The sequence below is a fragment of the Siphateles boraxobius genome, unplaced genomic scaffold (assembly GCF_051911475.1).
Source record: "Siphateles boraxobius isolate OS27281-9 unplaced genomic scaffold, OSU_SipBor_1 12, whole genome shotgun sequence".
Lineage (NCBI taxonomy): Eukaryota > Metazoa > Chordata > Actinopteri > Cypriniformes > Leuciscidae > Siphateles > Siphateles boraxobius.
This window is the reverse complement of record NW_027508722.1, coordinates 5,529,863-5,545,138: the sequence shown is the minus strand read 5'-3', so window position 1 is coordinate 5,545,138 and position 15,276 is coordinate 5,529,863. Positions and strand designations below refer to the sequence as shown.

General features: G+C 45.6%; 3 non-coding genes across 3 annotated transcripts; all 3 read left to right on the top strand.

Moving 5' to 3' along the window:
* Positions 1-949: 949 nt before the first annotated feature.
* trnal-aag (transfer RNA leucine (anticodon AAG)) lies at positions 950-1,031 on the top strand. The gene has a single exon. It is a non-coding gene; the product is annotated as a tRNA-Leu (tRNA).
* Positions 1,032-1,234: 203 nt separating this feature from the next.
* trnal-uag (transfer RNA leucine (anticodon UAG)) lies at positions 1,235-1,316 on the top strand. The gene has a single exon. It is a non-coding gene; the product is annotated as a tRNA-Leu (tRNA).
* A 5,396-nt stretch (positions 1,317-6,712) lies between these two features.
* trnal-uag (transfer RNA leucine (anticodon UAG)) lies at positions 6,713-6,794 on the top strand. The gene has a single exon. It is a non-coding gene; the product is annotated as a tRNA-Leu (tRNA).
* The last annotated feature ends 8,482 nt before the right edge of the window (positions 6,795-15,276 follow it).

Sequence of the window (15,276 nt, the reverse complement as noted above, 5' to 3'; positions counted from 1 at the left end):
GAAAGCATTCTCACAAGGTACCATGGTCGGGCGGTCTAACGCGAGGGATTAAGGCTCCAGTCTCTTCGGGGGTGTGGGTTCAAATCCCACCGCTGCCAAGTCTACATTTTAAAAGGCACTTGTGAAAAGACTGGAGAAGTGACACTGCTTGCTTCCAGTCTCTTCAAAACTCAGCCTTTTTTGCTTTCCTTGGCCGAACTCGGCGGGCTTCAGATCCTGACGATGAAGGTCCACACCCAACAATTTCCCTATTTCTGAAATGTAATGGCGAGAAAATGGCCCACTAGAGTAGCCAAGCCGGGGTAGCTTCCCCGAGGGGTCTAAGGCGCTGGATTTAGGCTCCAGTCTCTTCGGGGGCGTGGGTTCAAGTCCCACCGCTGCCAGCAGAGGTTTTAATGAGGGCCAGACACCTAGAGTGTGCTCTGAAAAGGTGCAAAAGCAGCTGAAAATATGCACCCTCTTGAATCAGAGACAACAATAACTTGCAATTATTATAATGACACTTCCAAAATGAATTTAAATATAATAATAATGTATAGCACACAGGGGTGCCCAATCCTGCTCTGTGCAGGACAGTCGATCAGCAGGACTGGGCACCCCTGGTCTTTAATAATGGAGATTGCAAATTTTAATCATTGAGAGTTTTTGGTGAACTGAAAGCTACCTCTTGATTTTGAGTTGAACTGCGACAGATCTGGCTGCCATTTTGGAGTATGGCCAAAAGGCTTTGATCAGGTAATTCAGTTGTGTTTGATTAGAGATGGAATTGCAATCTACAGGGAGGGGGGCCTCCAAGAGTGTAACTGCGTCCCCCCTATATTTAGTAGGCATTTCCACGTGTTGAGGAGCTCCTTCAAGGAATGAAACATTTCAACTGATTTAACTATGGAGAAGTGAGACACTAAAAGAAAAAATTGGCGAAAATGGCCCAAGGAAAGCATTCTTACAAGGTAGCGTGGCCGAGCGGTCTAAGGCGCTGGATTAAGGCTCCAGTCTCTTCGGGGGCGTGGGTTCAAATTCCACCGCTGCCAAGTCTACATTTTAGAAGGCACTTGTGAATAGACTGGAGAAGTGACACTGCTTGCTCCCAGTCTCTTCAAAACTCAGCCTTTTTCACTTTCCTTGGCCGAACTCGGCGGGCTTCAGAGCCTGACGATGAAGGTCCACACCCAACAATTTCCTTATTTCTGAAATTGAATGGGCAGAAAATGGCCCACTAGAGTAACCAGCCCGGGGTAGCGTGGCCGAGGGGTCTAAGGCGCTGGATTTAGGCTCCAGTCTCTTCGGGGGCGTGGGTTCGAATCCCACCGCTGCCAGCAGAGTTTTTAATGAGGGCCAGACACCTTCATTTAATGAGGGCTCAGACAATTCAGAGTGTGCTCTGAATAGGTGCAAAAGCAGCTGAAAATATGCACCCTCTTCAATCAGAGACAACAATAACTTGCAATTATTATAATGACACTTCCAAAATGAATTTAAATATAATAATAATGTATAGCACACAGGGGTGCCCAATCCTGCTCTGTGCAGGACAGTCGATCGGTAGGACTGGGCACCTCTGGTCTTTAATAATGGAGTTTGCAATTTTGACTCATTGAGAGTTTTTGGTGAACTGACAGCTACCTCTTGATTTTGAGTTGAACTGCGACACATCTGGCTGCCATTTTGGAGTATGGCCCAAAGGCTTTGATCAGGTAATTCAGTTGTGTTTGATTAGAGATGGAATTGCAATCTGCTGGGAGGGGGGCCTCCAAGAGTGTAACTGCATCCCCCCTCTACTTAGTCAAGTCAAGTCCACACAGGGGTGCCCAATCCTGCTCTGTGCAGGACAGTCGATCGGCAGGACTGGGCACCTCTGGTCTTTAATAATGGAGTTTGCAATTTTGACTCATTGAGAGTTTTTGGTGAACTGACAGCTACCTCTTGATTTTGAGTTGAACTGCGACACATCTGGCTGCCATTTTGGAGTATGGCCCAAAGGCTTTGATCAGGTAATTCAGTTGTGTTTGATTAGAGATGGAATTGCAATCTGCTGGGAGGGGGGCCTCCAAGAGTGTAACTGCGTCCCCCCTCTACTTAGTAGGCCTTTCCACCTGTCGAGGAGGTCCTTCAAGGCATGAAGAATTTCAACTGATTTAACTATGGAGAAGTGAGACACTAAAAGAAAAAATTGGCGAAAATGGCCCACGGAAGGCATTCTCACAAGGTAGCGTGGCCGAGCTTTGATTAGGTAATTCGATTAGGCTTTGATTAGGTAATTCAGTTGTGTTTGATTAGAGATGGAATTGCAATCTGCAGGGAGGGGGGCCTCCAAGAGTGTAACTGCATCCCCCCTCTACTTAGTCAAGTCAAGTCAAGTCACCTTTATTTATATAGCGCTTTTTACAATACAGATTGTATCAAAGCAGCTTCACAGTGATAAGATGAAAATAATATAACAGAGTTTGTTTCTAAAAGAAAATTGAGTCAACGTCCACCTTTAGCAAGGCAGATCAATGATATTATTGAATATTAAATGTCCCCAACTAAGCAAGCCAAAAGCCAAGGCAACAGTGGCAAGGAACCAAAACTCCATCAGGTGACAGAATGGAGAAAAAAACCTTGGGAGAAACCAGACTCAGTCGGAGGGCCAGTTCTCCTCTGGCCAACGAAGGAACAGTGCATGATTTATGATTCGGGCAGCATCACAAGGCAGATTGGATCGGAACATTTAGAATATTTATCCATTTCCATCTTTTGGAAGTCCAAGTAATCACGCCGGTGTTGAGACGAGTTTACATCCTCTACATCCTCTACATCCCTCCTGCTACTGAGACCCAACCACAATCTCTCCGCAGCCCAACCATACGCGCCGACCCGTTAGACTAAGGCTGTCGAGCCCCACTGTCGTCGTTAAAGCAGGTTCAGTGGCAACGGTTCCGTATGGCATACCACCTACCGCAAAACACAATATCTACCCAACCAGCCGTCATTCACGCAATATACACAGGAACGTGTATATTGATCGTTGATCTGATTCAGCTGTGGTATAAAAGGTAAGCATTATGTAAATGCTTGGCTAAAGAGATGCGTCTTTAATCTAGTTTTAAACTGGGACAGCGAGTCAGAGCCTCGAACAATATCAGGAAGGCTATTCCAGAGTTTTGGAGCTAAATGTGAGAACGCCCTCCCTCCTTTAGTGGACTTAGATATCCTAGGAATGACCAGAAGCCTCGAATTTAGTGATCTTAAAGAACGCGATGGATTGTAGGGCGATAGAAGGTCCATTAAATACACAGGAGCTAAACCATTTAGGGCTTTATAGGTCAGTAATAGTACTTTGTAATTGATACGGAATTTGATAGGTAACCAGTGTAGAGATGATAAAATAGGTGTTATATGATCATATTTTCTTGATCTAGTAAGAACTCTAGCAGCTGCATTTTGCACTAACTGTGGCTTGTTTATTGAGGATGCAGGACAGCCAGCTAATATAGCATTACAATAATCTAGTCTCGAGGTCATGAATGCATGAACTAACTTTTCTGCATCAGAAACAGATAGCATGTTACGTAGCTTTGTAATGTTTCTAAGGTGGAAAAAGGCTGTTCTTGTAACATATGAAATATGATTTTCGAAAGACAAGTTGCGGTCTAGTATAACACCCAGGTCTTTTACTGTAGTGGATAAAGTAACAGGACATCCTTCTATATTAAAGTTGTATTGTAAGTGAGTTTGTGGGTAGTTTTTTGGACCAATAAGTAATACCTCCGTTTTATCTGAATTTAGTAGCAGGAAATTACGCGTCATCCAGCATTTTATATCTTTGAGACACTCTGTCAAATTTGATAAGTTAGTGTTTTCATCTGGCCGTGATGAAATATATAATTGAGTGTCATCAGCATAACAGTGGAAATTAATTCCATGTTTTCTTATAATATTACCAAGTGGGAGCATATATATTGAGAATAGCAGAGGGCCTAACACCGATCCTTGCGGCACTCCATAGTCTACTGACATTATCTTTGATTTTTCCCCATTTAAACAGACAAAATGATAACGGTCTGATAAGTACGATCTAAACCAGCTTAATGCCTGTCCCTGAACACCAGTGTAGTTTTGTAGTCGATCCAGGAGTATTTTATGATCGATAGTGTCGAACGCAGCGCTAAGATCGAGTAGAACTAGTATTGAGATACAGCCTTGGTCAGAAGCTAAAAGTAAATCATTTGTAATTTTAACTAGCGCAGTTTCTGTGCTATGATGCGGTCTGAATCCTGACTGGAATTTTTCATATATCTCATTTTCTTGCAAGAAAGAGCACAATTGAGCGGACACAATTCTTTCTAGTATTTTAGACATAAATGGAAGATTTGAAATGGGTCTGTAATTTGCTAAGTTATTTGGGTCTAATTGCGGTTTCTTAATGAGAGGTTGTATTACTGCCAGCTTGAATATTCTTGGAACATGACCTAAAGATAAAGACGAGTTAATAATATTAAGAAGAGGCTCTTCCACTACAGGTAACACTTCTTTCAGTAGTTTAGTGGGTATTGGATCTAATAAACATGTTGTTGGTTTCGATGCAATGATAAGTTTATTTAGCTCTTCTTGTCCTATAGTTGTAAAGCGGTGTAGTTGTTCCAGAGGGGCGATAATTGAGGCTGAATCATAAGACACCATAAAAGAGGGTACATTTACAATTGTGTTATGGATGCTTTCTATTTTCTCATTAAAGTAGTTCATAAAATCATTACTACTATACTGTAACGGAATATTTTGCTCTGGTGATGTCTGTATATTTGTTAGTCTAGCCACGGTGTTAAATAAAAACCTTGGATTATTTTGGTTATTTTCTATTAGTTTGCGGAGATGCTCAGCCCTGGCTGCTTTTAGAGCCTTTTTATAACGTGACAGTCTTTCCACGCGATTCTAAAGACCTCTAAATTAGTTTGTTTCCATTTACGCTCTAAGTTACGAGTTTCTCTCTTGATAACATGCGTAGCACTGTTGTACCAAGGTGCTTTAGTTTTCTCTCTAACCTTTTTTGATCTAATCGGTGCAACAATATCTAATGTACTAGAGAAAATGGTGCTCAAACTGCTTGTCATTTCCTCTAGTTCATCTGTTTGATTGGGTTCACTGAGCAGCTGAGATAGATCAGGTAAGCTATTTGAGAATCTATCTATAGTGGTTGGAACGATTGTTCTGCCTGGTCTATAACGTGGCGCAACATGACAAATTTCAGCAATACGTATTATACAAGTTACCATGTGATGATCAGTGAGATCGTCACTTTGCGGTATACTATCTATATCAGTTGGATTGGTTCCATATGATATAATTAAGTCTAGTGTATGATTTAGACGATGAGTGGGAGCACTGGCGTTTTGCTTGACCCCAAAAGAGTTTAATAAATCTGTAAACGCAGTCCCTAACGCATCATTTGTGTTATCTACGTGTATGTTAAAATCTCCAACAATTATTGCTTTATCGACATTGACCAATAGATCTGAGAGAAACTCTGCAAACTCTTTTAGGAAATCAGCATAGGGCCCTGGAGGTCTATATACAGTAGCCAAGGCTAAGGATAATAGGGATTTCTTTCTTACATCTAAGAGCGTAATATTTAGTACAAGTACTTCAAACGAATTAAACCTGTGACCTGTTTCCTGAGTAACATTAAGAATATCTCTATAGATTGTTGCAACACCGCCGCCACGACCGATCAGACGGGGCTCATGCTTATAACAGTATCCTGGTGGAGTAGACTCATTTAGACCGAAATACTCATTTGGTTTAAGCCAGGTTTCAGTAAGGCAAAGTACATCGAAACTATTATCTGTGACCATTTAATTTACAATAACCGCCTTGGGTGTGAGCGATCTAATGTTTAGAAGACCTAGTTTTAGAAATTGTTTTTGTTCACTGATATTTAGATTTTCAGGTTTAATTACAATAAGATTTTTCCTAGATCCTACAGTAGATTTATTATATGGCCTCACTAAACGAGGAATAGACACAGTTTCTATATAATGTTCTACACTAATTATATCAATTAATTTGGCACAGCAAAGACTGTGATTTGGACTTTGATTTTCTAGTCATTTGGTGTGTAACGTCTTGGAGATGTTGTCCGACAGAACAGCCGCTCCGATTCTGCTGGGGTGCAGGCCATCAGCACGGTAGAGCCTAGGTCGCTCCCAGAACAGATTCCAATTATTTACAAAGAGCAGTTTCTGTTCATTACACCATGACATTAACCATTCATTTAGTGCAAATAATCTACTGAACCTTTCCTGTCCTTGTCGGTACGTGGGAAGCGGTCCAGAGTAGGCCTCAGTAGGCCTTTCCACCTGTCGAGGAGCTCCTTCAAGGCATGAAGAATTTCAACTGATTTAACTATGGAGAAGTGAGACACTAAAAGAAAAGGAAAGCATTCTTACAAGGTAGCGTGGCCGAGCGGTCTAAGGCGTGGGATTAAGGCTCCAGTCTCTTCGGGGGTGTGGGTTCATATCCCACCCCTGCCAAGTCTACATTTTAGAAGGCACTTGTGAAAAGACTGGAGAAGTGACACTGCTTGCTCCCAGTCTCTTCAAAACTCAGCCTTTTTCACTTTCCTTGGCCGAACTCGGCGGGCTTCAGAGCCTGACGATGAAGGTCCACACCCAACAATTTCCTTATTTCTGAAATTGAATGGGCAGAAAATGGCCCACTAGAGTAGCCAGCCCGGGGTAGCGTGGCCGAGGGGTCTAAGGCGCTGGATTTAGGCTCCAGTCTCTTCGGGGGCGTGGGTTCGAATCCCACCGCTGCCAGCAGAGTTTTTAATGAGGGCCAGACACCTTCATTTAATGAGGGCTCAGACAATTCAGAGTTTGCTCTGAATAGGTGCAAAAGCAGCTGAAAATATGCACCCTCTTCAATCAGAGACAACAATAACTTGCAATTATTATAATGACACTTCCAAAATGAATTTAAATATAATAATAATGTATAGCACACAGGGGTGCCCAATCCTGCTCTGTGCAGGACAGTCGATCGGCAGGACTGGGCACCTCTGGTCTTTAATAATGGAGTTTGCAATTTTGACTCATTGAGAGTTTTTGGTGAACTGACAGCTACCTCTTGATTTTGAGTTGAACTGCGACACATCTGGCTGCCATTTTGGAGTATGGCCCAAAGGCTTTGATCAGGTAATTCAGTTGTGTTTGATTAGAGATGGAATTGCAATCTGCTGGGAGGGGGGCCTCCAAGAGTGTAACTGCATCCCCCCTCTACTTAGTCAAGTCAAGTCCACACAGGGGTGCCCAATCCTGCTCTGTGCAGGACAGTCGATCGGCAGGACTGGGCACCTCTGGTCTTTAATAATGGAGTTTGCAATTTTGACTCATTGAGAGTTTTTGGTGAACTGACAGCTACCTCTTGATTTTGAGTTGAACTGCGACACATCTGGCTGCCATTTTGGAGTATGGCCCAAAGGCTTTGATCAGGTAATTCAGTTGTGTTTGATTAGAGATGGAATTGCAATCTGCTGGGAGGGGGGCCTCCAAGAGTGTAACTGCGTCCCCCCTCTACTTAGTAGGCCTTTCCACCTGTCGAGGAGGTCCTTCAAGGCATGAAGAATTTCAACTGATTTAACTATGGAGAAGTGAGACACTAAAAGAAAAAATTGGCGAAAATGGCCCACGGAAGGCATTCTCACAAGGTAGCGTGGCCGAGCTTTGATTAGGTAATTCGATTAGGCTTTGATTAGGTAATTCAGTTGTGTTTGATTAGAGATGGAATTGCAATCTGCAGGGAGGGGGGCCTCCAAGAGTGTAACTGCATCCCCCCTCTACTTAGTCAAGTCAAGTCAAGTCACCTTTATTTATATAGCGCTTTTTACAATACAGATTGTATCAAAGCAGCTTCACAGTGATAAGATGAAAATAATATAACAGAGTTTGTTTCTAAAAGAAAATTGAGTCAACGTCCACCTTTAGCAAGGCAGATCAATAATATTATTGAATATTAAATGTCCCCAACTAAGCAAGCCAAAAGCCAAGGCAACAGTGGCAAGGAACCAAAACTCCATCAGGTGACAGAATGGAGAAAAAAACCTTGGGAGAAACCAGACTCAGTCGGAGGGCCAGTTCTCCTCTGGCCAACGAAGGAACAGTGCATGATTTATGATTCGGGCAGCATTACAAGGCAGATTGGATCGGAACATTTAGAATATTTATCCATTTCCATCTTTTGGAAGTCCAAGTAATCACGCCGGTGTTGAGACGAGTTTACATCCTCTACATCCTCTACATCCCTCCTGCTACTGAGACCCAACCACAATCTCTCCGCAGCCCAACCATACGCGCCGACCCGTTAGACTAAGGCTGTCGAGCCCCACTGTCGTCGTTAAAGCAGGTTCAGTGGCAACGGTTCCGTATGGCATACCACCTACCGCAAAACACAATATCTACCCAACCAGCCGTCATTCACGCAATATACACAGGAACGTGTATATTGATCGTTGATCTGATTCAGCTGTGGTATAAAAGGTAAGCATTATGTAAATGCTTGGCTAAAGAGATGCGTCTTTAATCTAGTTTTAAACTGGGACAGCGAGTCAGAGCCTCGAACAATATCAGGAAGGCTATTCCAGAGTTTTGGAGCTAAATGTGAGAACGCCCTCCCTCCTTTAGTGGACTTAGATATCCTAGGAATGACCAGAAGCCTCGAATTTAGTGATCTTAAAGAACGCGATGGATTGTAGGGCGATAGAAGGTCCATTAAATACACAGGAGCTAAACCATTTAGGGCTTTATAGGTCAGTAATAGTACTTTGTAATTGATACGGAATTTGATAGGTAACCAGTGTAGAGATGATAAAATAGGTGTTATATGATCATATTTTCTTGATCTAGTAAGAACTCTAGCAGCTGCATTTTGCACTAACTGTAGCTTGTTTATTGAGGATGCAGGACAGCCAGCTAATATAGCATTACAATAATCTAGTCTCGAGGTCATGAATGCATGAACTAACTTTTCTGCATCAGAAACAGATAGCATGTTACGTAGCTTTGTAATGTTTCTAAGGTGGAAAAAGGCTGTTCTTGTAACATATGAAATATGATTTTCGAAAGACAAGTTGCGGTCTAGTATAACACCCAGGTCTTTTACTGTAGTGGATAAAGTAACAGGACATCCTTCTATATTAAAGTTGTATTGTAAGTGAGTTTGTGGGTAGTTTTTTGGACCAATAAGTAATACCTCCGTTTTATCTGAATTTAGTAGCAGGAAATTACGCGTCATCCAGCATTTTATATCTTTGAGACACTCTGTCAAATTTGATAAGTTAGTGTTTTCATCTGGCCGTGATGAAATATATAATTGAGTGTCATCAGCATAACAGTGGAAATTAATTCCATGTTTTCTTATAATATTACCAAGTGGGAGCATATATATTGAGAATAGCAGAGGGCCTAACACCGATCCTTGCGGCACTCCATAGTCTACTGACGTTATCTTTGATTTTTCCCCATTTAAACAGACAAAATGATAACGGTCTGATAAGTACGATCTAAACCAGCTTAATGTGTTATGTCTTGTCATGTTGTGTCTGGTTCTTGTTACTCTGTCCCCCTCTGCTGGTCATCATAGGTTACTTTCTCTTTCTCTGCTCTCCCAGCTGTTCCTTATCTCCTCTAACTACCTCGTTCACTCTCTTCCCACCTGTTCCCTTTCTCCTCTGATTAGGTCTCTATTTCCCTCTCTGTTCTTGCTGCTTTCTTTGTCAGATTCTCATTTGAGTTTCTCATGCTAGAAGCAAACTTCTGTCTCGCTCATTTCTACATTGTCCAGCCCAGTCCTGTCCTGTCCTGTCCTGTCCTGTTGGCATCCGCCTGGCAAGTGCAATCTGTTCTCAGCTAATCGTCTTATTATTTACTCTGTCTAGTTCATCTGATGCTACGAGAGACCTGGTAGTCACAGTCTATCTTCGACCCGCGACCTCTCTGAGAGACCTGCAACCTGTCGCCGCTACTCGGCTATTCTCTACTGCTGTCTAAAGCTTTTGAAGTTACCTGAGAGACTTTTTATGTTCCTGTTATCGCCCTCTCTGCGGGTTGTTTGTTTTCTCCTTTATCATTCAAGAAGAAGATCTGTGTACTACCCTGTGTTGTCATTAAAAGATTCTGTTCCTGTTAAAACGCTTTTGGGTCCTCACTTACCTGCATAACAGAAGAATCTGACCAAGATGGACCCAGCGACTCCGGATCATTTCCAGTCAGCCGTCGAGATCCAGGGAGCGATGATTGGCAGACACGAGGAAGAATTGTCTGCTGCTCGACATGCAGTTGAGACCCTGGCCGCCCAAGTCTCCGATCTCACAAGACAGATCAATCATCTCCGCCTCGATCCACCGGTCACTTCCAGGGCTTCCGAATCTCTTGAACCCCGAGTCAATAACCCACCGTGTTACGCGGGTGAGCCCACAGAATGCCGCCCGTTTCTCACTCAATGTGATGTTGTCTTTTCTCTCCAGCCCAACACTTACTCCAAGAACAGAGCTCGTATCGCCTACGTGATATCTCTCCTTACTGGACGGGCTCGAGAGTGGGGAACGGCAGTCTGGGAGGCGGAGGCTGAGTGCACTAACCGGTATCAGGACTTTAAGGAGGAAATGATTCGGGTATTTGACCGTTCTGTTTTCGGTGAAGAAGCTTCCCGGGTCTTGTCTTCCCTAACTCAAGGTAATCGATCCATAACAGATTACTCCATAGAATTTCGCACTCTTGCTGCCTCCTGTGACTGGAACGAGCCGGCTTTACTCGCCCGGTTTCTGGAGGGTCTCCGCGTGGATGTTAAAGATGAAGTTCTCTCCCGGGAGGTTCCTTCCAGGGTGGATTCCTTGATTGAACTCGCTATTCGCATCGAGCGACGGTTCGACCTTCGCCGTCGAGTTCGAGGAAAGGAGTTCGCTTTCTCCGCTGCTCCCCTCTCCGCATCACTACCATCTCCCTCCGCCAGTTCGAGTTCTGAGCCCATGCAGCTGGGAGGCGTCCGCATCTCGGCTAAGGAGAAGGAACGGAGAATCACCAACCGCCTCTGTCTCTATTGCGGTTCTGCTGCACATTTTGTTAACTCATGTCCAGTAAAAGCCAGAGCTCATCAGTAAGAGGAGGGCTACTGGTGAGCGCGACTACTCGGGTCTCTCCTTCAAGATCCTGCACTACCTTTTCGGTCCATCTCCGCTGGACCGGCTCGTCTGCCACCTGCAATGCGTTGATAGACTCTGGGGCGGAGGGCTGTTTTATGGACGAGACCTGGGCTCGGGAACATGACATTCCTCTCCAGGAGTTAGAGGATTCCACGGCCTTATTCGCATTGGACGGTAGTTCTCTCCCCAGGATTCAGCGAGAGACGCTACCTTTAAGCCTCACTGTCTCTGGTAATCATAGCGAGACCATTTCTTTTTCAATTTTTCAGTCACCTTTCTCACCTGTTGTTTTGGGCCATCCCTGGCTAGTTCGTCATAATCCCTCTATTAATTGGTCTAGGAATACTATCCTCTCTTGGAATGTCTCTTGTCATGTGGAATGTTTAATGTCTGCTGTACCTCCTGTTTCTTCTATCTCTTCTTCACAGGAGGAGCCTGGTGATTTGACGGGGGTGCCGGAGGAATATCACGATCTGCGCACGGTGTTCAGTCGGTCCCGGGCCACTTCTCTCCCTCCTCACCGTTCGTATGATTGTTGTATAGATCTTCTTCCGGGGACCACTCCACCCCGGGGAAGACTATACTCGCTCTCGGCTCCTGAACGCAAGGCTCTCGAGGATTATTTATCTGTAGCTCTCGATGCCGGTACAATAGTTCCCTCCTCCTCTCCCGCCGGAGCGGGGTTTTTTTTTGTTCAGAAGAAGGACGGTGGCCTGCGCCCCTGCATTGATTATCGGGGGCTGAATGACATAACAGTTAAGAATCGTTATCCGCTCCCTCTTATGTCTTCAGCCTTCGAGATCCTGCAGGGAGCCAGGTTTTTTACTAAGCTGGACCTTCGTAACGCTTACCATCTCGTGCGCATTAGGGAAGGGGACGAGTGGAAGACGGCGTTTAACACTCCGTTAGGTCACTTTGAATACCGGGTTCTTCCTTTCGGTCTCGTAAACGCTCCAGCTGTCTTTCAGGCGTTGATTAATGATGTCCTGAGAGACATGCTGAACATCTTTGTGTTCGTTTACCTTGACGATATATTGATTTTTTCACCGTCACTCCAGATTCATGTTCAGCACGTTCGACGCGTTCTCCAGCGCCTTTTAGAGAATTGTCTTTATGTGAAAGCTGAGAAGTGCACTTTCCATGCCTCCTCCGTCACCTTTCTTGGTTCCGTTATTTCCGCTGAAGGCGTTAGGATGGACCCCGCTAAGGTCCAAGCTGTCATTGATTGGCCCGTTCCTAAGTCACGCGTCGAGCTTCAGCGCTTTCTCGGCTTCGCGAATTTCTATCGTCGATTCATCCGTAATTTCAGTCAGGTGGCTGCTCCCCTCACAGCTCTTACTTCTGTCAAGACGCGCTTTACATGGTCTGCTTCCGCCCAGGGGGCTTTTGATCTCCTCAAGAGTCGTTTTACATCCGCACCGATCCTTGTTACACCTGACATCTCTAGACAGTTCGTTGTTGAGGTTGACGCGTCAGAGGTGGGCGTGGGTGCCATTCTTTCTCAGCGATCGCTCTCAGACAACAAGGTCCATCCTTGCGCGTATTTTTCCCACCGCTTGTCGCCGTCAGAACGTAACTACGATGTGGGTAACCGCGAATTGCTCGCCATCCGCTTAGCCCTAGGTGAGTGGCGACAGTGGTTAGAGGGGGCAACCGTTCCTTTCGTCGTTTGGACTGACCATAGGAACCTTGAGTACATTCGTTCTGCCAAGCGACTTAATGCACGTCAGGCTCGTTGGGCTCTGTTTTTCGCTCGTTTCGAATTTGTAATTTCTTATCGTCCGGGCTCTAAGAACACCAAGCCTGATGCTTTATCCCGTCTCTTCAATTCTTCAGAAGTCTCCACTGACCCCGAGGGGATTCTCCCTAAGGGGCGTGTCGTCGGGTTGACTGTCTGGGGAATTGAGAGGCAGGTAAAACGAGCGCTCACTCACACTCCGTCGCCGCGCGCTTGTCCTAGGAATCTTCTTTTCGTTCCCGTTCCCACTCGTCAGGCCGTTCTTCAGTGGGCTCACTCTGCCAAGTTAGCTGGCCATCCCGGTGTTCGGGGTACGCTGGCTTCCATCCGTCAGCGTTTTTGGTGGCCCACTCGGGAACGTGACACGCGCCGTTTCGTGGCCGCTTGCTCGGTCTGCGCGCAGACTAAGTCTGGGAACTCCCCTCCTGCCGGCCTTCTCAGACCGCTTCCTATTCCCTCTCGACCGTGGTCACACATCGCCTTAGACTTTATCACCGGTCTGCCTTCGTCGGCGGGTAAGACAGTTATTCTTACGGTTATCGATCGTTTCTCTAAGGCGGCTCATTTTATTCCCCTCGCTAAGCTCCCTTCGGCTAAAGAGACGGCACAAATAATCGTCGAGAATGTCTTTAGAATTCATGGCCTTCCGTCGGACGTCGTTTCGGACAGGGGCCCGCAGTTCACGTCTCAATTTTGGAGGGAGTTTTGTCGTTTGATTGGGGCTTCCGTCAGTCTCTCGTCCGGCTTCCACCCTCAGTCTAACGGTCAAGCCGAACGGGCCAATCAGACTGTCGGTCGCATCCTACGCAGCCTTTCTTTCCGTAACCCTGCGTCTTGGTCAGAGCAACTTCCTTGGGCAGAATACGCACACAACTCGCTTCCTTCGTCTGCGACCGGTCTATCGCCTTTTCAGAGTAGCCTCGGGTACCAACCTCCGCTGTTCTCGTCTCAAATCGCCGAGTCCTGCGTTCCGTCCGCTCAGGCTTTTGTCCAACGTTGTAAGCGCACCTGGAGTATTGTCAGGTCTGCACTTTGCCGTTATAGGGTTCAGACTGTGAGAGCCGCTAACAAGCGTAGAACTAAGAGCCCTAGATATTGTCGCGGTCAAAGAGTATGGCTCTCCACTCTTAACCTTCCCCTTAAGACAGCTTCTCGTAAACTGACCCCGCGGTTCATTGGTCCGTTCCGTATTTCTCAGGTCATTAGTCCTGTCGCGGTGCGACTTCTTCTCCCTCGTTATCTTCGTCGCGTCCACCCGGTATTCCACGTCTCTTGTGTTAAACCCGTCCTCCGCGCCCCCGCTCGTCCCCCTTCTTCCCCCATTCTTGTCGAAGGCGCTCCTATCTACAGGGTTCGCAGGATTCTAGACATGCGTCCTCGGGGCCGTGGTCATCAGTTTCTGGTGGATTGGGAGGGGTACGGTCCTGAGGAGAGGAGTTGGGTTCCCTCTCGGGACGTGCTGGACCGTTCGCTGATCGATGATTTCCTCCGTAGCCGCCAGGTTCCCTCCTCGGAAGCGCCAGGGGGCGCTCGTTGAGTGGGGGGTACTGTTATGTCTTGTCATGTTGTGTCTGGTTCTTGTTACTCTGTCCCCCTCTGCTGGTCATCATAGGTTACTTTCTCTTTCTCTGCTCTCCCAGCTGTTCCTTATCTCCTCTAACTACCTCGTTCACTCTCTTCCCACCTGTTCCCTTTCTCCTCTGATTAGGTCTCTATTTCCCTCTCTGTTCTTGCTGCTTTCTTTGTCAGATTCTCATTTGAGTTTCTCATGCTAGAAGCAAACTTCTGTCTCGCTCATTTCTACATTGTCCAGCCCAGTCCTGTCCTGTCCTGTCCTGTCCTGTTGGCATCCGCCTGGCAAGTGCAATCTGTTCTCAGCTAATCGTCTTATTATTTACTCTGTCTAGTTCATCTGATGCTACGAGAGACCTGGTAGTCACAGTCTATCTTCGACCCGCGACCTCTCTGAGAGACCTGCAACCTGTCGCCGCTACTCGGCTATTCTCTACTGCTGTCTAAGGCTTTTGAAGTTACCTGAGAGACTTTTTATGTTCCTGTTATCGCCCTCTCTGCGGGTTGTTTGTTTTCTCCTTTATCATTCAAGAAGAAGATCTGTGTACTACCCTGTGTTGTCATTAAAAGATTCTGTTCCTGTTAAAACGCTTTTGGGTCCTCACTTACCTGCATAACATAATGCCTGTCCCTGAACACCAGTGTAGTTTTGTAGTCGATCCAGGAGTATTTTATGATCGATAGTGTCGAACGCAGCGCTAAGATCGAGTAGAACTAGTATTGAGATACAGCCTTGGTCAGAAGCTAAAAGTAAATCATTTGTAATTTTAACTAGCGCAGTTTCTGTGCTATG